The sequence below is a fragment of the Macaca fascicularis genome, chromosome 8 (assembly GCF_037993035.2).
Source record: "Macaca fascicularis isolate 582-1 chromosome 8, T2T-MFA8v1.1".
Taxonomy (NCBI): Eukaryota; Metazoa; Chordata; class Mammalia; order Primates; family Cercopithecidae; genus Macaca; species Macaca fascicularis.
In genome coordinates this window covers 44,597,195-44,622,009 of record NC_088382.1, presented here as the reverse complement: position 1 = coordinate 44,622,009, position 24,815 = coordinate 44,597,195, and the positions used below count along the sequence as shown (strand labels likewise).

General features: G+C 46.1%; 1 long non-coding RNA gene across 3 annotated transcripts in view; it reads left to right on the top strand.

The window, feature by feature from the left end:
- Positions 1-24,815, top strand: part of LOC135964722 (uncharacterized) — a 68,110-nt gene that overhangs the window by 28,094 nt on the left and 15,201 nt on the right. Inside the window, exon 3 of one of the 3 annotated variants that reach the window (XR_010577264.2) lies at positions 11,547-11,689. The exons of 1 other annotated variant lie outside the window; for it this stretch is intronic. This is a non-coding gene — a long non-coding RNA (uncharacterized lncRNA). Of the gene's footprint in view, positions 1-1,920; positions 3,022-11,546; positions 11,690-24,815 lie in introns of those variants that run through there. One more of the 3 variants, XR_010577262.2, reaches the window with a different exon arrangement.

Below are 24,815 nucleotides of genomic sequence, written 5' to 3'. Positions count from 1 at the left end.
GAGATGGTGGCCACCTCTCCCTCTAGGAACTTGGTCCCATCTCAGGCAGACTCCAGCCTACTGCCATTGGCTAACAGAAATTCCAAGCCATGGGTCTTAACTTGTGAGGTGCCATGGAAGTGGGGCCCATGGAACAATGCTGCTTGCCTCTCTGGATTCGGCCCCCTTTCTGGGGATATGTATGGATACATCTGCCACCTTGATGGAGATCCTAGAACCGGAGTGTGTAAAACTCCTGGTTCTCTGTGTGTGCCTGAGCGGCTGCTCTGCCAAGACTCCACACAGCTCTGTGTATCAGACCCAGGCCATGGTGGTGTGGGCTCATGAGGGGATCTCGTGAGGGGTTGTAAAGATCTGTGGGAGAAGTATGATTTCCCAGGTGGAGTAACACAATCATTCACTACTTCCCTTGGTGGGGCCTGGTTCCCACCCTGCTTTTCTTCATTCTCAGAGGGTCGAGTTGTATACCTAGTCACTCTCAATGTGAGAACCTGGGTATTTCAGTTGAAGGTGCTGAATTCACTCGCCCCTTTCATCTCTGTGAGTGCCACAGACTGCAGCTGCTTCTAATTGACCATCTTGGCCCCTCCGGAATTTCTGTACCAATTTTCAAATTTTTATGAATTTATTATTATTTACTTTTCAGGATTGTTTTGGTAGAGATGGGGTCTCACTATGTTGCCCAGGCTGGTCTCAAACTCCTGGGCTCAAGCAATCCCCCTGCCTCAACCTCCCAAAGTGCTGGCATTACAGGTGTGAACCACACATGGCCTGTATTTATTTTTTAATCCCAGAAAAGGTAGGACCTTGGTCGAGAGAGGAAACCCCAAGGTAGTAGGCTATGGATACGGAGCTCAAAGACAGAAGTGAGTGGGAAGCATCTCTGTGCCATGTCTCTGGTTGCCCTTGGACGGAGAGATGAACTTGAGCCGCGCTCCTCAGCTGAGGCTGAGCAGACATAAGCCAGGAGATGAAGGGGCTGAGGTTGAGGCCCTGACAAGTTCAGCAGCTTCCCTGCAGCTATTCTGGGAGTGGGAGGCAGCTAGAAAAAGGCATCAGTCTCAGGGGCTGTCACAAGTGGAAGATCTAGCACCAGAGGGAAGAGAGGTTTTATGGTTCCTTTTTGGAGTCAGTTTTTCTACGGATTCAATGTTCTGTGGTGGTGTCTGTGCCTGACCATGAGCACCAACCCGCAGGTATCAACTTTAAGCCTAAGCAGTTGGGATGCCAACATCTACCTAAGCCTCTTTCTCTAGAGTCTGGTATTAGGAAAAACATTCCATGAGTCTCCGGAGAGGGCTTCTGACCCCAGTAGCTCTCCTGAAGATTTCCCTTAGTGTCTAGTTTCTAGGTTAAAGGGTGGGCTGGTGAGAGAGACAGAGACAGAGGGAGGGAGAAAGGAAAGAAAAGAGAGTATAGGGACAGACGGAGAGAGGGAGACAGGGGTGTGGGAGTGCGTACACACACACACACACAAAACTAAAATTCACAATCTATCTTGGAGTTGGTTTTTTTTTTTTTTTTTTTTTTTTTGAGACAGAATCTCTCTCTGTTGCCCAGGCTGGAGTACAACGGCATGATCTCGGCTCACTGCAACCTCCGCCTCCCAGGTTCAAGTGATTCTTATGCCTCAGCCTCCCAAGTAACAGGATTACAGGACTGCGCCATCATACCCAGCTACTTTTTGTATTTTTAGTACAGATGGGGTTTCACCATGTTGGCTGGGCTGGTCTCGAATGCCTGATCTCAAGTGATTTGCCCGCCTTGGCCTCCCAAAGTGCTGGAATTACAGGTGTGAGCCATCGTGCCCAGCCTGTCTTGGGGATTACATGGACTCAAAATAAGGCTCAACTTACAGATCAACCCCTGTGTGAGTAGAAAAAACAACCAAAGTGCTTTTTCTATTCTCTTACCCCACAGAAATCAACACAGAGGACTTCTGGGATCAAATGTGGGGGTTTCTCCCCATCAGCAAGTAAGCAATCAGCTGTGCAGTGAACACCAGCTGGGCATCCTCCAATCCAATTCACTTCTGATGCTATCTACCTGGAGAGAGTGTCAGCCCCTACTCTTGATGCCAATCACAGGACCCAGGTTGTTTTAACCTGTGCTTGACTGACCAGGTATAAATCAGGGTTCCCACAACCCCCTCTTTGGGTCTAATTAATTTGCTAGAGTGGTTCACAGAACTTAGGGAATCACATTTACAGGTTTATAAAGGATAGTACAAAGAACACTGATGACGAGATGCACAGGGCAAGGTGTAGGGGAAAGGCACAGATGCCTCCTGGGACACCACCCTCCAGGAACCTCCAGGTATTCAGTTACCTAAGATCTCTCAGAACTCTGACCTTTGGGGTTTTTATGGAGGCTTCATTACATAGCCATGATTGATTAAACCACTGGCCATTGGCGATCAGTTTAACCTTCAGCCTCTCTTCTCTTCCAAGAGGCTGCGGGTGGGGCTTAAACTCCCAACCCTCTAATCCTGCCTTCTTTCTAGTGTCGGGCTACCCAGGGGCCCCCAGCCACCAGTTCATTGGCATACAAGAAGACATCACTCCGGAGACTCTAAGGATTTCAGAAGTTGTATGCCAGGAAACAGGGGTCAAAGAACAAACATGTATTTTACAATAGCACATTCTGTCTGCTCTGTATTTTTATGTGATTGTTGGCAGGCAGTTCACATATACTAGATTGACCATGTGGCTTTTAAGTTAAAATATTAGTATCTTTTAAGCTATTAGCAAATTGTTTAAGGTTGTGTTCCTTTGTTCTTTTTTCTTACCATTAGAAGCCCTGCAGGTTGTTTATAGTCCTAGAATTATATAACAAGGAATGTACACAGAGACCCATGGCCAAGGTCAAATGCAACAGATACTCATGTCATAGGACAAGTCTTGGGGTGTTGTGACAATAGCCCTGGGTGCACTAGTTTGAAATCAAGATTATTTAATATCATCCAATTTTTATGCCTTTAGGAGAGAAAGGCCAATTGGCAAAATACATTTATTGGGAAAATACATGTTAGAATGGTGTCTTTGTTGAGCGTTACTAGAAAGGCTTGCTAATCGAACTGGCCTTAGGAAGAAAATGCTCTAGGATTTGGGGAATGTGGCTTCCTGGGCAGGGAGTCCTCCAGGCACATTCTCCTCTTTGTCTACCATGACCCTCATTAGGGAATACTCAGCAGGGGTTTGGACCTCCTGCTCAAATCAGGAAAGCGGGAGTGGGGGTGGGGCGGATGGGGAGGAAGGAAGCCTGGATCGGGACTCAGGAACCTTCCTTAAAGCCAGTGTTTCAGTGACAAAGTCAGACTCCTCTGCTATCCTCCTCGACCTCCCTAGTTGAGAGCCACTGGGGGTCCCACTAAGTCCCTGCCCCACTGCTTCATGGCCCTCAGCACACAGAAGGGGGCTGGGCCCTCATGTGCCATGCTGCTGGCAGGGCCAGCCCAGCTCCAGCCCACAGGGTATAGCTGGCTCTGGGAATGCCACCCACGCAAGGAGGGGCAGCGGCAGGGTGGTGAGCGCCCCTTCCAAAAAACCTGGCCGACTGTCCTGGGTGACCTGTGGAATAGTGGTGCCATCTGATGGCCGAGACAGGGAACAAACTGGGGACACACAGAGGGACAGCATGGACGAACAGATAAGCCCGGCAGTCCCCAGCTGGGGTCCAGCTCTGTGGCTTTGTCAGAGACCTGTGAACCACAGCAACTCCATCTTAAACAGGAGCTGGGTAAAATGAGACCTACTGGGCTGTATTCCCAGATGGTTAAGGCATTCTAAGTCACAGGATGAGATAGGAAGTCAGCACAAAATACAGGTCATAAAGTCCTTGCTGATAAAACAGGTTGCAGTAAGGAAGCCAGCTAAATCCCACCAAAATCAAGATGGCAACGAGAGTGACCTCTGGTCGTCCTCGCTGCTCCACTCCCACCAGCGCCATGACAGTTTACAGATGCCATGGCAATGTCAGGAAGTTACCATATATGGTCTAAACGGGGAAGCATGAATAATCCACCCCTCGTTTAGTATATTATCAAGAAATAACCATAAAATTGGGTGACCAGCGGCCCTCGGGGCTGCTCTGTGGGGTAGCTATTCTTTTATTCCTCTACTTTCTTAATAAACTAGCTTTCACTTTGCACTGCGGACTCCCCAGAATTCTTTCTTGCGTGAGATCCAAGAACCTGCTCTTGGGGTCTGGATTGGCATCCCTGTCCTGTAACAGATTGGCAGGTTTAACCTCAGCCCCGCAGCTCTGATGAGGCTGCTCTGAAAGCATTGGCTGCTGGGCTGGAGTCCATGGGGTGCAGTGTGGAGAAAGAGGGACATGGAATCCTCCAGAAAATATCTGAGGGGGCCCACTATCTGCTCACTTAGGTAGAGGTGGAGGGGCAAGGAGTGTTGCGGGGGCCGGTGATCAGAGAACAGAATAGAACTCTCGACCCCAGTGAATCTGCACTCCACTTGAGATTCGCTGTGAATCTGCCCTCTTGAACCTGGGCAAGCAGTTCAAGATTAATTCATGGAAAATGGCACCAAGGTGATGTCATAAATGTAGTGTGTGCTGCTGCAGCCTGACGCACCATGGGTGTTCCTGGAGAGGGGACAAGAGGATAAGCCAGCCAGGAGTGCATGGAGGAGACGTGAGCCTGGGCAGGGCCGCGTGGAGGAGAGGAGTTGGGGCCTGCACCACTGGAGTCTGGCTGAACCCTCTGAAAAAGCCAGCGGTGTTTGATAAACTTCTCTCTGGGTCTCCTGGTCTTGCTTTTTTTCCATGTATTTTCTTCCTAGCCTTAATGATTGTCACACCACCTAAGACAGGGGTGTTCAATCTTTCAACTTCCTTGGGCCACATTGGAAGAATTGTCTTGGGCTGTACATAAAATACACTAACACTAATGACAGCTGATGAACTAAAAACAAACAAACAAACAAAACCCAAAAATCTCATAATGTTTTACGAAAATTGATGAATTTTTGTTGGGCCACATTCAAAGCCGCCCTGGGCTGCATGCAGCCCATGGGCCACAGGTTGGACAAGCTTACCTTAGGAAGTGATGACTTTGAAGAACATACTCAGGGGAAGCAGTTGCTCCCCGGGCCGGTCATGGCTCTGGTTCCAGAGCAGCCTTGGAGAGCAGATGAGGTCTGCAGAGATGGGACTGAAGTGGGAAGTGGGGGCAGAAGGTGTTCTAAGTCAGAGGACTTGAGGGGTGGCTCTGAGCCCAGAGGGCTCTGGAGCCCATGACTCAGGGAAGACAGGGCCTGTGTGGCTACAAGTGGGTGGCGTGGGAATAGGTAACTGACATCTTGAAGGCAGGGGAGGATGTCCTCCCTGTTCTGAGGCCCCTTCTCCTTTTTCCCTCCTGTCCTCCTTGCTCTCTTCCTTTTCTTTTCAAATCTTCTTTCTCCCTTTTTCTGTTGTTTGCTGTAAAATCCCTGTCTTGGCTAAGTCCTTGACTGGGGAAAAAGTAAAGTTCAAATTCCTTAAAACTAGCCAGACTTTCAAATTTTTTTGGCAACAGTTACTCCCTGCAAGAAAAATATACCAGTGTCTATCACCCGTAGGACCTTTTGGGCCATTTTGTGCAGGGTTTCCTCATAGCAGGGTATAGCCAGGGGGGCCGTGAATCTGCCTTCTTAGACCAAGCGAGCAGTTTCTTCTCAGAATGACTCTTGGCTGGGTGTGGTGGCTCATGCCACTAATCCCAGCACTTTGGGAGGCCGAGGCAGGTGGATCATCTGAGGTCAGGAGTTCGAGACCAGCCTGGCCAAAATGGCAAACCTCGTCTCTATTAAAAATACAAAAATTATCATGGCATGGTGGTGGGTGCCTATAATCCTAGCTACTTTGGAGGCTGAGGCAGGAGAATCACTTGAACCTGGGGGGCAGCGGTTACAGTGAGCTGAGATGGCACCATTTCACTCCAGCCTGGGCGAAAGAGCGAAAGTCTGTCTCAAAAAAAAAAAAAAAAAAACTCTTATTGTCTTTAGAGCCACTGGATGTGGGGTCCAGGGCAGCAGGAGAGGAAGGGAGTCACCCCAAGACAGCACTTGTTCTATGATGTGGAACTCAGGGCTCTGAGGCCTTGGGGGATCAAGTCATTGAATTTGCTCAGGAAACTTCACTGCTTGAAGGAAAGTTTAGGTGGATCTTATTACAGAAGAAATAGTACTATCCTGTCATTCAGCTGTTGTATCATTGTGGATTCTGAATTTACCTAAGGCCAGCCACACCTATATGATCTGTATTCTAGAATGAGTATTGAGGCACTTGCAGATTGGCTTCAGGTATGACTCATTTCTGTCCCTTGGACAATGCTGAATAACTGTTTACGGGAAAGTATTTTTCTTCTACTGGAGCCGAATGACAGTCAAAGAGCAGAGTGACCCATCAGGAATGGTTGAATCCCATATTGCAGAGCAGGGCAGATGTTTCTTCCTCCTCAAAGGCCAACTTGATGCGATGTAGGGAAGAGAGAGCGAGGGTGTGGGCTTGAACCTGGCCTCCCCCTGCTGCCTGGTGAGTGACGTCAGGCATGTGGCATCACTATCTGACCCTCACTTTTCTCATCTATAAAATGGGCTGAAAACCCCATTGGAAAGTTGAAAAGGTTCAGTTTGATAGGTAACATATGTAAAAGCTGTAAGGACAGGCTATTAAAATTCAAATTTTGACCCAGATGTGAAATATTAGATGCTCAATTGAGTGTGAGAACACGTCACTCAGGAGAAATCTTTAAAATGCCAACTTGAAAACACAGACTCTGGAACCCCTTCCCCAGGATGAGAAAATAAAGGGATCAGGGGTATGTTGGGGAGAGAGAGGCAAGGATGAGGGGATTTCTGCAGTTGCCATCTGTGGGGTCCCCACTCTGCCCTCCGAAAGTCAAGGGTTGTTGGTGCTGTCTCTTTCACTCAAGATGGGCACAGTAGCTCATACCTGTAATCCCAGCACTTTGGGAGGCATAGAAGTATTCGTGGAGGACAGAAGATTCAGACCAGCCTGGGCAACACAGTGAGACTCAGTCTCTACCAAAACAAAACAAAACAAAAAATGAGAGTGACAGAGGAGAAGGACAGGGAGAGAGAACTCCCTCAGCAAGACGGCCTGCACAGGTAGGGATGTGTTTGCTGTAGCTGGGCACTCCAGGCTTGGGGCTTGGCTTGCTGCTAGGACATTAAGTGATCTCTGTGGGAGAGAGGAGCAGAAGTTGCGTGAAGAAGGAATTCTGTATCCAAAGGTGGAGCAAAGGCTCTGTAACTTTCCCCTATGAATGACATGTAGGTCACTTGGACCTGTTTTGAGTCCTGTCCAAGAGGACCTCCTAGGTGTAGCATGGTCTGCTGAAGGAGAGCCTCATTCACATCTGAGTAGTAGGATGCTCAGATCTGGGGAACCCCAGCTTGGGAATCCCCAAAGGACCCATGGAGATGCCCATCAGAGTCCACTTTCACCAGCTGCCTGCAGGAAAGCAGGGATGCATCCACCCAGGTGAGAACTGTCCTATTCTTCACCTCTCCCCTTTAATCCCCACCCTGTCCACCTCCTTTAAACCTTGGCAGGCTCCCAAATAGCAGCTAGTGAATGGGGGAGGAGACTGGTGGAGAAAGAGACTGGAAGTGGCTATTGCCTCCCCAAAGGCTGGCTGCCCACCTGTAGGCTTTATCAAGGAGGATAATGGAGAGTGAAGTGTGGGTTAGTGTTTTGGGTAGGATACTTTTCAAACTCAGGAAACATGTTCTGTGACTCAGTGAATACAAGACTATCTCTAAGCTAAAAGTGAACAAAGACAAGTCATTGACTTGATGAGTTTTCATCTGGGGCAGAGGAAAAGCCTCCCCTGCTCAATAAGCTTTAACGAGTTAGTGGGAGAAAAAAATAGAGGTGTGCTTTGATCCTATTCCACCAGTGGAGCTTGTCCAACATGCCAGTCCTACAGGAATAAGGCTGGCTTTTGGCTTAAGGGACTGGCAGTGATGTGGAGCGGGAGGAGACTTAGTATCTGCTTTATTTGCAACCAGAGGTTAAAGATAGAAAAATTATTCTCAAAGCATTAATAGATCTATGAATCTATTAGCTGTTCCTCTTAAGAGAGGGGGCAGAGCAGTAGAGTTGGGGAAGGGGGATGTTGCCAGATCCCCTGGGTCATTGCAGGTGGATGGAGTACTGGAGAGCATGTGAAGTAGTTGGCTTGTATCTTCCCTTTCTGTAGCTTTTCCTCATCCAGTTTTTATTTAACAAAACCAATTGAACACCCATCACCTTTAATGTGTTATACTATTTCCATCCACAGGGCTCTCAGCATCTTAGTGCTGGACAGAACTCCTGTTCTTAGAAAACAGTCTCCATTAAAATACACTCATACTAAGGGGTGAAAGAATTCAGTGTTGATATTCTCAAGTGTGTGTGTAGTATATTTTTATATATTATATAGTTAATGTATATCATATATATGCACAGAAATACACATACAGTTGCAAAAACTGTAGGAGTTGAATGTCTAAAACAATTAGACATCACAGAAAAGCATCAAAAGCAGAGGAAGGGCAGGCGTGGTGGCTCACGCCTGTAATCCCAGCACTTTGAGAGGCCGAGGTAGGCAGATCACTTGAAGTCAGGAGTTCAAAACCAGCCTGGCCAACATGGCGAAACCCCGTCTCTACTAAAAATACAAAAATCAACTGGACATGGTGGTACATCCCTATAATCCTACTTTCTTGAGGCTGAGGCATGAGAATTGCTTGAACCTAGGAGGCAGAAGTTGCAGTGAGCTGAGATTGTGCCACTGCACTCCAGCCTGGGTGACAGAACAAGACTCTGTCTCAAAAAAAAAAAAAAAAAAAATGCAGGGAAATCTATGATAACACAGAGTTTCCCACTTTCCTTAGGGGGCCTCCCCTGCTCCACTGTGGTCCTGGTTGGGCTGTCAGTCATTGCACTTTGCCCATGTAGCCAAAGGAGCAGGCACATGATTCAGATGGACCAAATGATTTTTTCTGCCAGGAATGGGAATCTGTAGTGACGATATCAAGAATAAAATCAGGCGAAGATGAGTCATTTAGACATCAGCAACACAGTGGAGCTGTTCACAGCTCCATCTCCTGAAATTCTCCAAACCTGCCCTTGCGTCTGTCCTTCCAAAAACCCTGTTGATCAGCATTTTTTTTTTCGATTCAGTTCAGCCAACTCTTCTTGTTTAAAGTAGACTGTTAGGGCTTACAACCAACAGCTCTAAAATGGACACATCACTGTTACGTTTTAGCCAGTTTCCTTCTAGTCTTTTTTTCTATTGTTTGCATTCTTTGGTGGGTTATGAGAGAGAGCTTAAACCAAAGGCTTCGGAGGCATGCAGCCTCTGTGAGCAGAGGCAGACCTGGCAACTGTCATTCTGGAGCAGGAATGGCCTGAGGGTCACCCTATCTTCTGTCCTCACTTGACAGCAGACGAGACTGAAGGCCACTGGAAGGGCTGTGACTCACCCTGCACACCTTGCTTGCTGTGCAGTGAGATTTTTGTTGCTAATGCCGAGTGCTCTCCAGTGTACACAAGCTGGAGGCATTTAGCTGTGCGAGCGAGGCGCTTCATGTACTTACTGTATGCTTAACGTTTTAATAGACACTGGGCGTTATTGAAGGACACCATAAGATACTGTATTTACTTCCTGACTCATTTCATCAAAGGGAAATATAGAAGAGATAAGGGTGCCTAATATGTCAAGGAAGAAAAAAATTTTTTTAGAAAAATAATCTTTCCAAGCCTGGTGCAGTAGCTCATGCCTGTAATCCCAGTAGTTTGGGAGGCTGAGGCAGGAAGATTGTGTGAGTTCAGGAGTTCGAGACTAGTCTGGGCAACATGGTGGGACCCCCCATCTCTACAAACAAAAACAAAAACAAAAACAAAAACAAAAAACCAACCAACCAACCAACCAAACAAAAAACCGGCTGGGCTTCCCAGCTACTAGGGCGGATTGCTTGAGCCTGGGAGGCAGAGGTTGCAATGAGCTGAGAACATGCGACTATACTCCAGCCTGAGTGACGGAGCCAGACCCTATCTCAATAATAATAATACTAATCATCATCATCATCATCATCATCATCGTCATCATCATCATCATCATCTTCTCAGTGTTACTGATGTGAAAGTGAGGAGATGGGGATGCGGTGAGTGAGTACATGAGGGTGGAAGTGGGAAAGGGAGACGGGATCACTTTAGTACAAAGGACTCAGAAAACCCCTCCACAAATTCCCCTTCCAATCTTGGTGTCTCAATAAGCAATGGAAAGTGATTAGGTTTAATGAGGCTGTTATTGTCTCCGCATCCTCCCTTTTCCAGCTACCCTCTCTGGCTGCCCTGATACCACCCTTGTTCTTGCTGTGCATTCAGAATATGCTTTCAGAGAGATTTTAATGGCCAGTTTACAAGGACCATCTCTTTTGAGACAGCATGGCTGGGATTAAGTTTAAACCATCTGCTTTTAAATAGAAGGAGAGTGAGGACAGACTAAGAACATTTCAAATGCATAATTTATGACTCAAGGAGCCTTGAACTGCCCCATGTAAGGAGGCCATGGTCCCCTTTCCATCATGAGGCACAGGCCTGGGCCCCAGCCTGGAAGAAACAGTCCCTGTTTGAGAAGAGGCCTGTCTTGGTCTTCAGGTTTCAGACATCCGTGTCCCTGGAGTGCCATTTCCTGTCTGTAAATGTAAGTTTTAAGCTCTTGGTGTGTTTTTTTGCACTCCAAAGTAAACAGAGCACCTGGATTTAATCAGTCAGACGGTAACAGAGTCACGCTGTCAGCCCCTTCATAAGTCCCCACCCTCAGGTAACGGCCGGGAGGTGGGGCGAGCAGTGAGGCAGCCTAACAGTCCTGGTGGATTTGCTTCCCCGTGGACTTGTTATTAATGAGTGTCTTGCAGCCTCGTGGGCTCGAGGGTCTCTTCACAGTATTCATGGACTGTTCTTTAGAACCTTGTCTGACTTGAGAGAGAGGGGCTGCTTGCTGGGCAGGCCTGGAGCACTTCACATGCCAGACAAGAGCTGCAAGTTCCATTGGTATGTTTCACGAACCACATTTGAACCTCAAATCTGAAAACATTTTGGCACTTTCTTTGCATTTAAAAAATGTTTCAGGGCCAGGAGCGATGGCTCACACCTGTAATCCCAGCACTTTGGGATGCCGAGGCGGTGGATCACCTGAGGTCAGGAGTTCGAGACCAGCCTGGCCAGCATGGTGAAATCCCGTCTCTACTGAAAATACAAAATTAGGCAGTCTTGGTGGTGCATGGTTTTAATCCTAGATACTTGGGAGGCTGAGGCAGGAGAATTGCTTGAACCCAGGAGGCGGAGGTTGCAGTGAGTCAAGATCGTGCCATTGCACTCCAGCCTGGGCAACAACAGTGAAATTCCGTCTCAAAAAGAAAAAAAAAAGTTTCATGAAAAATTTATTTTCTTCCAAATGAAGGTTTTTTGCTTTTGGATGCCTGCTCCTTTGTTAAGGTCCTGAAAGTGAGGTCATGGGTTCTGATTTAATGAAGGACTGGCCACACCAGGCAGCAATTGCTGGGCTCTGCGTGAGTTCGTGAATGCTGAAGATGGCCCGGTTGGTCGCAGCTTCCAGAAAGAAGGGATCCTTTCCGGATGCAATCGGCAGTGAACTTCACACCTATCCTTGGTATTGGTAAGATTCTGAAACAAGCTGCTTTTCTAAGCATCTGGAGAGGGGCCTGGGGATGACTATTTAAGCAGTTGGTATAGATTGGGCTTCTGTCTGTTCTGAAACTGGCATCACGGAATACTTTGCGGGGCATGGGGGCATGGGACCTCTGAGATTCAGCAGACCCTCTTGCCAGTGCTGCCTCTTCATTTCTTTGCAGGCAGGCTGGTGAAACTGACTGAGAGTCTAGAAGGAAGCTAACATGTCTCAATGGGTCACTGTGACCTTGTAGACAGCACCTGAGCCTGAGCAGAAGCCACGCATCTCTGTCCTCAGCAACACCCTCTTCCCCCGGTTCATTAATTATTTTGGGGGCAGGCATTGCTTTTCTTTTAGTTTCAATTGGATAAAGCAAATTCATAATTTTTAAAATAGTTTTTCAAGCTTGGAACGAGAGCTATGGAGAAGGCATGAGTTATCTCCTTTATGTTTTTCTTCTCCTTCTTTCCCTCTCTGGGTTATTTTCCTGACAAATATAAACTAAATATTTTTTTAAAGTCCAGCAACTCCTTACTTTGATTTTTTAAGATCTACAAATTTGGAAATATCATTTCAAAAAGTTGGATTTTGGATGCTGGAAACATGCCCAGTTCATAATAGATCAAGGTAACAATGGTGATTTTGGGATTATTTTTGTGCATTGGGATCATCTGCCAAAAGCAAGAAACAAACCCTCAACTAAGCAAAAAATGCCTGAACACAGTTTGTAACAAAAAGCTACTAGTTCCAGTTCATCCTGGGGTATCTGTGCTCGACAGGAACAGAACAGTCGTGTTTTCTGTGATAGTTGCTCAGACCTGAAGGATGCTGTGACCTCAAAGAGTAACTGGAGTTTTTCCTTTCTTCAAAATACTTATCAAGCCCTGAGTTTCTGACAGTTTTTGGAATATATGCAAACAAAAGACAAACATCCTATTTATTAAAACACACCAGATAGCAGGAAGAAAACAATACAAATTTTTTTAGGGAAAAAAGAAATCCAATTTATAGGCTGGATGTGGTGCCCTTGACTGTAATCCCAGTACTTCGAGAGGCAGAGATGGAAGGATTGCTGGAGCCCAGGGGTTCAAGACCAGCCTGGGCAACATAGCAAGACTCTGTTTCTACAAAAAAAAAAAAAAAAAAAAAAAAAAAAGCCAGGTCTAGTGGCATGTGCCTGTAGTCCCAGCCACTTGGGAGGCTGAGGCAGGAGGATAGGAGGCTAGAAAGTTGACGCTGCGGTGAGCTATGATTGTGCCACTTTGCTTTAGCCTGGGTGACACAGTGACCTTGTCTCAAAAAAAGAAAAGAAAAGAAAAGGAAAGAAAAGAAAAGAAAAATCCAGTTTATGTGGTTGAAGTAAGCAAGGAAACTCTTCCTCTCCACTTCCTTTATTAAGAAGGGCTTAAAGAGGAAAAAGGGAAATTTAAAAATTCAAAAATAAAAGGATATGTACATAAAATGTTAGAATATGCAAGGGTGATGCTGCTGAATTTGTAGTCTATTAGAGATCAGGGTTATAGTCCCAGACATCCACGGTTGGAATTCCCAGTGCCACAGGAGCTAGGACTTGTGTTGTGGTTGGAGCCCTGTGGAACTGTGCTGACTTTGTTTTCTCTGATATTTCTTGATAGGTGGGCCCCCTTCTATTACCACAAATTGCTAAGGATGCCAAGCTAGAAGGCAGGAAGAAGGCTCAAAATGATCTCAGAAGTTTAGAGCAATAGACTCAGCTAGCCATGATGACATTTAATGTGACCTCTGGTTTAAAAGACCACCTTCCCTCATGGGGTGGCATTAGTAGGGGTCCTGTGCAGAACGGGAGAATTACCACCCTGCTTAAAACCCGCTGGTGGCAAGTCAAAGGCCTTAACTCACTTTTAAGACCCTGTGAGGCTCTGCCTACCTCTCTAGAGCCTCACCATGCTGCACTCTTCCCCCTCATTCTCTGTGGCTCAGCTACAGTGGGCTCCGTTCAGTCTTAAACGCAACTTGATATCTCTTTCCTCAGGGCTTTGCTCTACCTGTTTCTCCCGCATAGAATCCTTCGCCTGCACAGGTCTCCATTTAAACATCACTTCATTGTTCAGGCACAGTGTACTGAACTTGTACTCTATGCCAGCCACTAGATGCTGGAGACATGAGGGGAAACAAAGACCAAAAAAACCTCACACCTGCCTTCGCAGTGCAAGAGATACAATCAGACACAAACCATGTGCTGAAAGGTATGAGAGAGAGCCGAATGGTGCTCCAAGAACATGAGCTGGGACTGAGTTGAGATCTGGAGAAAGAGCAGGAGTAGGGATTAGAGGGAATGGGGTGTGCAAAGGCTCTGTGGTAGAGGGATCATAGAGCATTTAAGGAACTCAGTGAGGGCCAGTGTGCCTGGAATGCAAAGAACATGGAGTAGGCTGGCATGATGGCTCATGTCTGTCATCCCAGCACTTTGGGACACTGAGGCGGGAGGATAGCTTGAAGCCAGGAGTTCAAGACCGGTCTGGGCAACATAGTAAGAGACTCATTTTTACAAAAAATTGTTTAAACTAGCTGGGCATGGTGGCATGCACCTGTAGTTCCAGCTACTCAAGAGGCTGAGGTAGGAGAATCCCTTGAACCCAGGAGGTTGAGGCTGCAGTGAGCTGTATTTGTGCCACTGCACTCCAGCCTGGGCAACTGAGTGAGACCCTGTCTCAAAAATCAAACCAAAACAAAACAAACCCAATCAACAGAGAATGTGCAGTAGAATGGGCATGGTATGGGATGAACATAGAAGGGTTTGCCTCTTTCTTTTTTTTTTTTTTTTGAGCAAGGTCTGACTCTGTTGTCCAGGCAGGCATGCAGCGTTGCCATCACTGCTCACTGTAGCCTTGACCTCCCAGGTTTAAGTGATCCTCCCATCTTAACTGGTGCATGCTATATCATATCTGGCTAATTTTTAACATTTTTTTGTGTGTGTGGAGACAGGGTCTCGCTTTGTTTTCCAGGCTGGTCTCTAACTCCCAGGCTTAAGCAGTCATCCTGCCTTGGCCTCCCAAATGGCTGGGATTAAAAGGCGTGAGCCACTGCATCCAGCCTTTGCCTCTTCATTTGCTGGATTTTCTGTTGTTGGTACTGCGTTTGAAGAGGCTGAATTAGAACTAACAGATCTGTTCGACAGGCAATTTACACATGAGATAGAAGCTTTAGCTGGAGTCAATGTTTACTCAAAAGATATTCATTGGGCAGTTATACTGTGCTGAGCAGTGTGTTGGCTGCTGGGGGCACCTATGGGAGGACACAAGGCAGATATGGTCCCAGACCTCCTGAGGCCACACCGACAAATAAGTAAGCAACACAACACAAGCTGAGTGCCCTCACAGAGTAAGCAATATTGGAGCACCTGGGGGTGGGCAAAGGAGCCTAGACTGGGGAGCTCAGGAATAGCTTCCTGGAGGAAATGACTGGCTGAGATGAGAAGGACCAGTAAGAGTCTTCTCAGTGAAAGGCCAGGAACAATGTTCCATGCTGCCTGAACACCACAGACTGCGTGTACTGAGCCCCAAGCTCAACTGGGAGTGTGCATTCACCCATCTCTTGCATTAGGGGTATTTTAGTCCTACCAAAGTTTAAGAAGCTTTGAGCGGAACCCAGGCTTTGACAAATGAGCTGGTATTCCAACTCCATCACTGCACAGCAGTGTGACCACAGACAAGCGCCCGTTCTCAGCCTCATCTACACAATGCGATAATAACACTGAGCATATTGAGTTATCAGGATGATCCAATGAAGTAGAATGGGTACCCAGCAAAGGTCCATACTTCTTCCCTTTCCTGAAGCACTCTCTTTTATTATTTTATGTATCTGTCCCAAGTAGTCCACTCTGGAGCAGACAGATGGGTTGAAGCGCGGAGGCAGAGATGAGACTAGTTTCAGATCCGTTGTTTGGCAGAGGATCTGAATCTCAGGAGAATATGTGAGAAGACACTGATTTCTCATGCCAGAGAAGAGAAGTCAAACCACAGGGCCTGGAGCCCCGGGAATAGCTGTGTGGGGAAGTGGTATAAGTGGCACTGCTGTTCTCAGGGAAGCGGCATAGTGGCACTGCCATCTTCATGGCAACTTGTAAATCCAGATTGCTTATTTTAAACCTGAACTTGATCTGACTTCTTCAGGAGAACTGCAGCTGCTGGGGGAGAGACAATGTGTGTGAGGGCTCTTCTGCTGGTGCAGACGGTGACACCACAAACAGACCCCTCCCTGGCTATTTATGCTTATTCAGTCAAATAAGGGTAGTATTCCCTTGGACAAATAAAACAAATTACTTTAGCGTCTTACTGAGGTGCCTGCAGACCCTCTGTTCTTTAAGAATGAGACAAGACAGCTGTGCCTGAACTGCTGGGGCAGGGATGCGTTCTCTCCTTGGGGAAGTGTGGCATTGGCAGGGGTAACGTTCACCCCAGGGAGGTGTGAGCATCTTGGACTGTCCTATGTTGGCCTTCTTTGCAAATCTCTTTCCCCTGTTGAGACTTGGGGTCCTCATCTAGAAAAGGAGAGGCTGGATCAGAAGCTGACAAGGGTGATGCTCATCCCACCTGCGTGACCTCACATAGCCTCATAATAACTCTCTGAACTTGGAGGCCAAGTATCCATCCCATTGTCAGATGACACAACTGAGTTAGAGAACTCAGTCACGTGACCGAGAAGTGATATGGCCAGGCCTATTGACTCCAAGTGCAAGCTCGATTGGAACCAACAGGACTTTCCAAAAGAAATCATCACTTATCAAAACTCTCAGGACCAAGTGAGAGTAATATACGGATAGGTATATGCCGGCTAGTTGGCTTATTTTGAATTTATTTTTTATTTTTGAGACAAGGTCTCCCTCTGTTCCCCAGGCTGGAGTGCAATGGTATGATCACAGGTCACTGCAGCTTCATTCTTGGGCTCAAGGGATCCTCCTGCCTCAGCCTCCCCAGTAGCTGGGATGCCCAGCTAATTTTTTAATTTTTTGTAGAGATGAGGTCTTGCTATATTGCTCAGCCTGGTCTCGAGCTCATGGCTCAAGAGATTCTCCTGCCTCGCTTGGTCACCAATTGGTTTTTTGATTGCAAGGAACAGAGACTCTTCAGTGAGCCATGCAACAGGGTATTGCCACAAAGTTTCTACTGTCCTGGACTCACACGTGGCTCCCACAGCCTTTTGGAATATGCAAATACTGTCTTGTAGGGGGTCTCCCATCATTTTCTCCTGCTGTTAATCAACAAACCAGACAACAACCAACCAAGCAATTAACTACAGTCCATTCTCACATTTTGTGGAATTCATATTTGCAAATTCTTCTACTCACCGAAATTTACTTGTACTACCCCAGATAAATACCTGTAGCATGTTTGCAGTCATTCTTTGACATGTGAAAAATGATGAAAAATTTGAGTTGCCTGATGCATGGTCCCCAGCTGAGGCAGTGCAAGGTGAGGCTCTGCCTTCTTGATTCGGCTGTCAGGCTGTGGACTTGCCTTCTTTTCACCGTCTATTTAGTGCCATGCTTTTTGCATTTCTCTCTCTTTTTATTGGCAATTTTTCTGTTTAAAATACCCCTAAAGCCGGGCGCGGTGGCTTGAGCCTGTAATCCCAGAACTTTGGGAGGCTGAGACAGGCAGATCACTTGAGGTCAGGACTTTGAGACAAACTTGGCCAACATGATGAAAGCCCATCTCTACTAAAAATACAAAAAATTAGCTGGGCATGGTGGCGGGCACCTGCAATCCCAGCTATTTGGGAGGCTTAGGCAGGAGAATTGTTTGAACCCAGGAGGCGGTGGTTGCAGTGAACCGAGATTGTGCCACTACACCCCAGCCTGGGCGACGGAGCAAGACTGTCTCAAAATAAATAAATAATAAAATAAAATAAAACAAAACAAAATAAAATGCCCCCAAGGGTAGCACTGAAGTGCTGTCTAGTGTTTTTAAGGCCAAGAAGGCTGGGATGAGCCTTATGGAGAAGATACGTGTTAGATAAGCTTTGTTCAGAGGTGAGCTGTAGTGCCATTGCCTGTGAGTTCAATGTTAATGAATCAACCTTATATGTTAAATAAGGTGTCTTGAAAGAGAAACACATATAAAACAAGGTTATGTATTAATTGATTGACAAAAATGTACTGGAGGCTTGCAGGAAAGTAACCACAAATTTCCCCTAGGAACAATGGTTTGGTATTGGTTAATTCAGTGCCCTTAGCAACTTCATAGAACATAACTATCTCAACTAATAAGACTCGACTGAATGTCCTGATCACATGGTTTATGCAAGAGGCCCTGACTCTGTTGTTCCCTCTCTGTTTTTGGCCAGAGCAAATATTTTCAGGTTGACCACCCTGAGGTCAAGCACTGTATTAATCCATTTTCATGCTGTTGATAAAGACATACCTGAGACTGGGTAATTTATAGAGAAAAAAGGGTTTAATGGACTTACAGTTCCATGTGACTGGGGAGGCCTCACAATCCTGGCAGAAGACAAGGAGGAGCAAATCACATCTTACATGGATGGCAGCAAGCAAAGAGAGAGAGCTTGTGCAGGGAAACTCCCATTTTTAAAACCATCAGATCTCATGAGACTGATTCACTATCACAAGAACAGCGCAGAAAAGACTTGCTCCCATGATTCATTTATCTCCCACCAGATCCCTCCCACAACACATGGGAATTATGGGAGCTAGAAGATGAGATTTGGGTGGGGACACAGAGTCAAACCATATCAAGCGCCCACCTAGAGGAGTGAGGGATCACGTGGTACCAGCGTAGTGACAGGCAAAACAACCACGTAGGGCTGCTTCCCGGGGAGGAGGCCTGGGTTAGAAGCAGGGGCAGTTTCCTTCAGAATGGGGTTGTGAACCAGGCAGGGACCCAAAGCAGATGTCACTCATGTTATCACAGGGTCTAAATGCCTCCTCAGCAGTGGAGGCCCATGTTTGAAGTGAAGGGAAAAAAAAGGAAGTTTTAGAAGAAACAAAATCAGACAGGAGGATGAATTGAGGCAAACTGGACCGTTGTAAGAACAGCCTTTAATGCTTGAATTGACCAGAGACGAGAGAGCTGGAAGGGGCTAGAAAGAAGGAAGCAGACATTGAATATAATTTCCCTAGTTATACGGAAAGGGCCTGGGATGCAATGCTTAAGAAAGAGGTTCTGATTGGAATCTAGGGAAGGCAGGCCAGGGCTTGGGGGTCTGTAGTCTGCAGAGAGACAGCTCAGATCCAGATTTGAAGGTGGATCTGGGCCCAGCCAGGGGTGCCAGATGTCTCCAGAGCCAGGGCTGCAGGACTGGGCTTCCCAGAGGGCCAAAGGAGAGCTGTTACGAACTGCACTATTTTGACAGGGGCGATAAGCTGGCTCTAGCAACAAGACTGGGTCAGTTTGACATTTCATTACCTTTGTATAAATTGAAACCTGAGATCCCTGTGGCTGGTAATAAAATAGTTTCTCTCTGCAATCAGTGGATTGAATGTGCAGGAGAGTCATGAAACAAGATAATGGAAGGGCTATAATTTATTCTCAAGCAAATAGTTCTGCCCTGGTTTCACGCTCCAGCCACTTGTTTGGTCAGCGTCTTACATGGATTGGAGGCCGCATGGTGCAGCCTCCTATGCACAGGGAAGATACGCCCTTCTTCAGCCAGGTCTCACTGCTGATCCTTTCCAATGAGGTTCTCTCAACTGTGTCACCTGCCAGGACAGAGAGAGAGGAGTGTGGCTCCTCTAAGAGGTGAATTAGAGAGTCAAATCCTGCTTGATTCACTCCTGTGACAGGAGAGGGGCTGAGGATGTGACTTCCCAAACTGATCCCTCTCACTGTGCCTGGAAAACCAGAGAGCATCTGTTCATGCCCTGCAAATTATTCTCTTTGGGGCTGGAGGAGAAGATGTGCCAGGAGACTTTTCTCCCTAAATCCATCAATCAGCTCATGTCACTCTCTTAACCTCCCAGGGCACAGATGCAAAGGCCATTCAGGCATTTGGTTTTGAGCTTCCCCTACACGCCCTGCCAGCCTTCACCATAGACTCCATCCCCGACCCGCAGTCTCCCTTAGGGGAGTGTCCACTGAAGTCTTTACCAAGTCCCCAGACACCAATCTTGACGTATTTTGACGATTCACAAACACTACTGCAGATCAGTTAACGTCCCTCTTAACTAACTCATTAGAAACAATTCTGCCCGTTACAGGATGACAACACCACGGAAAGACAAAAGTGTGTCACGGGGCTTCTGTGCCCACTACCATGGGGATGTGCTGGGATTTCCTCTCTCCGCTTACATGCATCAATATTCTGTGCACCTGAGTCAGCTCAGCGCCCTCAGAGCGTCTCCTGTTCTTCCACTGAGGCTAAAGATCTGAAAAAGAACTTGCCCTTATAAGGGGATGAACAGAAAATAGCTCCTCTCTACTTTTCACTTACAAGACAGAAATTTGTCTTGTAATTTCAGAGAAACGATCTGGGGGAAGCTCTGACACTCCAAACGGTTTTGTTCTTGGGTTATCCGGGGCTCTGTGGAGAGAAAACAGGCCAAGAAGGCGGACCCAGAACGACAGTGCTAGTAGAGTGAAGATTTTGGAAGAAGTTTAACTTTGTGAAGAGGAAGGACATGCATTCCTCAAGCTTCAGGCAGGGCTGAACTGTGTGGCCTTTGCAAGAAAATTAGGAGGTACATTAGTAGGATGGGCTATTCCTAAGCAACTGGAGAGAGAGCTGGTCACCACCATTGCCAATGGAGAAGATAAAACTGGAATTGAACCACTATGCACCATTTATGTCCTGGGCCCACCAGTTCCAACCCCTGGGTCTAGTAAAGGTTGTGTCTCCCCTCAGAGTCAGGGGAATCCTGAGCAGAGAAAAGTCCCAATAACATCTAGTAGATTCCCAAGGCTACAGGAATCGCCAGAAATAAGGAAAACCATGGGCCTGTGGCCTCGTCAACCTGGCCAACCTCTCTGCTCCTGTGCTTCTGGGATCTGTTGCCCACCGCAGCTGGAGTGATAGTTGGCAGGTGCCAGCTGCTCATATCACTCCTCTATCCACAGTCCTTCAGTGGGCTCCCACAGATCTTAAAATACAAACCCAAAGCCAAACCCAAGTGCTTCCAAGGCCCTGTGGGACCTGGTCCTTCCTCTCTGTCCCCTTTCCCCTCTAACATATCATTCTTTGTTCTCAGGTGTGATCAGACAGGCCTCTTTCTGGTTCCCCAAATCTTTCCTCAGGGCGTCTGCCCACACGACCCTCTCTACCTGATGAGTTTTCCCATTTCTTCCCACATACCTCTCTGCCTATGTGGGAAGATAGTGCCTATACCTAATTCTTACTTTGCTAATTTCAGTGGGTCTCAGGCGCACTGAGTTGGATGAACCACGATCTTTGCTTCATCACACATTTTCACTTTTGGCCCATGCATGAGTCTTTGTTATATAGTCATTTTTAATAATGTAAGAAGCACTCATATGCAAACCCTCCAAAATGAGAACCAGGGCTTTGAGGTAACCGCTATCCCAAATTCTGGGTTCTTGTTCCTTTTTCCTTTACACACAGTGTATATTTGCAGACTATACCTACATATATACACACACACACGTGTAGATATATGTATACATACGTGTACATAAAGATATACATATATATTGCCAGGTGGGCAGATGACCTGAGGTCAGGAGTTCGAGACCAGCCTGGCCAACATGGTGAAACTCCGTCTCTACTAAAAATGCAAAAAGTAGCTGGGTGTGGTAGCAAGCACCTGTAATAGCAGCTACTTTGGAGGCAGAGGCAGGAGAATTGCTTGAACGTGGGAGGTGGAAGTTGCAATGAGCCAAGACCACACCACTGCACTCCAGCCTAGGCAACAGAGCTAGACTAGATCTCAAAAAAAAAAAAAGAAGATATACATATATATGTATACACGCACACACACATACACAAACATACATATATTTCATTACCTATGTGTAATTTGAAACCCGACTTTCTTGTGGCTGGTAATAAAATAGTCCTCTCTTTGCCATCAGTGTTTTGAAGGAAGACAGGCAAGGAGATGTATCAGAGCAATATATATATATACATGAATCAGTAGTGTGTGCTCATGTCACAGAAAAGAAGTGCAAATAAAAATATAAGAGGAAAAAATATGTGTGTGTATAGTTTTTTTTTTTTTGGTTCCTTTAAACTTTAATCTACTAAAAAAGTCTCATTCTGCATATAGTCTTTGGGGACTTCCATTAAGCTAATATCACAGTGCTGAAATTCATCTATATCAGTGATCAGCAAATGGTGGCCTCAGCCCCAGATCTACCCCGCTGCCTGTTTTTTTACTGTCCACAAGCTGAAAATGGTTTCTACATTTTTAATTAATTAATTAATTAATATATTTTTGAGACGGAGTTTCACTCCTTTTTGCCCAGGCTGGAGTGCAAGGGTGCTATCTTGGCTCACCTCTGCCTCCCAGGTTCAAGCAATTCTCCTGCCTCAGCCTCCCAAGTAGCTGGGACTATAGACTATAGGCACGTGCCACCATGTCTGGCTAATTTTTGTATTTTTAGTAGAGACGGGGTTTCACCATGCTGGTAGGACTGGTCTTGAACTCCTGACCTCAGGTGATCTGCCCGCCTCAGCCTCCCAAAGTACTGGGATTACAGTTGTGAGCCACCACACCCAGCCAGTTTCTACATTTTTGAATGGTTGAAAAAACAATCAAAATATTTTTTGTGCTGTTTGAAATTCAACTTTTAGTGTTTAAATAGAGTTTGATTGAAATACAGCTGTGTCTGTTTTTCTATGGCTGCTTTCGCATGGTAGCAGTAGAGATGAGTAGTAGTGACAGAGACCTTTTGGTTCCCAAAGCCTAAGATACCTGCAGACCCCTGATCTACATCATCATATGTGATGTAATATTCCACTGTATATTCTTCCGCTTCTTCATCAATGAGCTTTTGGTTGTTTTTGGTAAAGAGTGTGTATTATTAACTTCTAGCCAAATTGTGTTGTATGCAGATGTCACAGTCTGTATGACACTTACTTCTTGAAATTCATTGAGATTATTTTTATGGCATTGCTCCCAATCAGTTATTGGAAGCATAGCAGGTGTTCTTCAGGGGAAATGTGTGTGCTCTAATGTTGCACTGATTTTACATTCATTAGGCCAAGCTTGTTCATTGAGTTTTACAGATCTTCTGCATCCTTGATGATTTTTTCCCTTGTCTTATGGCTCATTCAAAAACAAAAACGTATATTGAAATATTCTGTTATGATGGTGGACTTAGTATTTCTCTCTGAAGACTGATTTTTAAGTTGTTTCTCATATTTTGAAGGGTTTTTTTTTGTATATATGTGTTTTTTCATTTTCTTTTGTTTTGTTTGGCTTGGTTTTTGAGACAGAATCTTGCTCTGTCAGATTCTCTCAGGCTGGAGTGTAGTGGCATGAACTCAGCTCACTGCAACCTCCACCTCCTGGGTTCAAGGGATTCTCCTTCCCCAGCCTCCTGAGTAGCTGGGACTACAGGCGCACACCACCACCATGCCCAGCTAATTTTTGTATTTTTAATAGAGATGGCGTTTGCCATGTTGGCCAGGCTGGTCTTGAACCCCTGACCTCAGGTAATCCACATGCCTCGGCCTCCCAAAATGCTGGAATTATAAGCGTGAGCCACCGCACCTGGCCTGGCATATATGTGTTTAAAATAACATCTTAGCAAATGGAATATTTTACCCTTATGTATTGATCCTTGCTGTCACCAACAATGTCATCTATATTGCCATTGATAATATTAATTATGTAGATATACAGATTAATATAAACAAATGTGCATATACCAGCTTTCTGGTCCTGACAGCAGTGAGTTCTCAGATAGTTGTCCAGAGGAAGGATCTCCCGTCTGTCCCAGCAGGTTGACAGCGATGGCTGGATGTCTGGTAGCCTTATGGATGGCACTGCGTTGTTCAGGACTCTCTTAAACAGACCTACTGTGGGGAGTTCTGACTCTCCTCTGGAGTTACCAGCAAGCCAGGCCAGGGTGACAATGGGGTTATGTGAGGGGGTTCCCAAGTACAGAAACGACGGCCAGGGGCTGGCTACCTTGGCCACTATTCTTGACAAATCTACCAAAAATGCATAACAAAGGCAGCCACCCCCCTATATTAAACATAGCAGAGGCACCCACATTCAAACTGCCATATTATAGTCAGGTTACATGGAGCACTTTTACATTCATCTAAAGCTCTGAGAACTTGAAGGGTTATCCAGTGACTAAAGGAAGTTTCATCTCAAACAGAGTCCTTGGACAGATAGGGACCCTTTTGACCAGTGGTCAGGTACCTCTGTATATGTGCTTATAATATCTGTACTTTTCCTTCACAGCATGTATTACAATAGGTAATTATGTTTTCTGTGTTGTTGTGTAGTATCTATTTACCATCTTTTTCACTTAAACTGTAAACTCCTCTAGGGCAGGGGCTGTGTTTGTGTGCTCATGGTTCATGGCCGCTCACAGAACGCCCGGCCCAAAAATAGGTGCTCAATGAACATGTGTCCAGTGGAACAGGCTTGAATTGAATGCAGCTCAATAATCTGTCAGCCTTTCTTCTGAACCCAATCCTTTTATCTCAGGCCCTAGGTACAGCCTGTATGTTCTGTTCTACATCACTTTAAAAAGCAGAACTAATGTCAAAACGTGGACATTTGAGAGCAGTAGATGTTGGTTCATAGCAAGAAAGAATGTTTTAGCAGATTCCCTTTTAACAGAGCAATGCAACAGACTTCCTTATAAGTAATGTTATTGGCTGGGGGTGGTGACTCTCGCCTGTAATCCTGGTATTTTGTGGGGCCAATGTGGGAGGTTTGATTGAGGCAAGGGATTTGAGACTAGCGAGATCCCCATCTCAAAGAAAAAAGAAAAACAAAACAAAACAAAACAAGAATGTTCTCTGACAACAGAACTAAGTCAGCTGTGAAGAGAAAATTCAATGTGTAGATGGGGCAGACCAGGAACTAAAGTTTCACCCCCAAGGTCCAAGCAAACGCTGAGTGTCCAATGATCAGGGATGTTGTGGGAGAGATTCCAGCTTTGGGCAGCCATTTGCACTGGGTTACTTTTGTGATGGC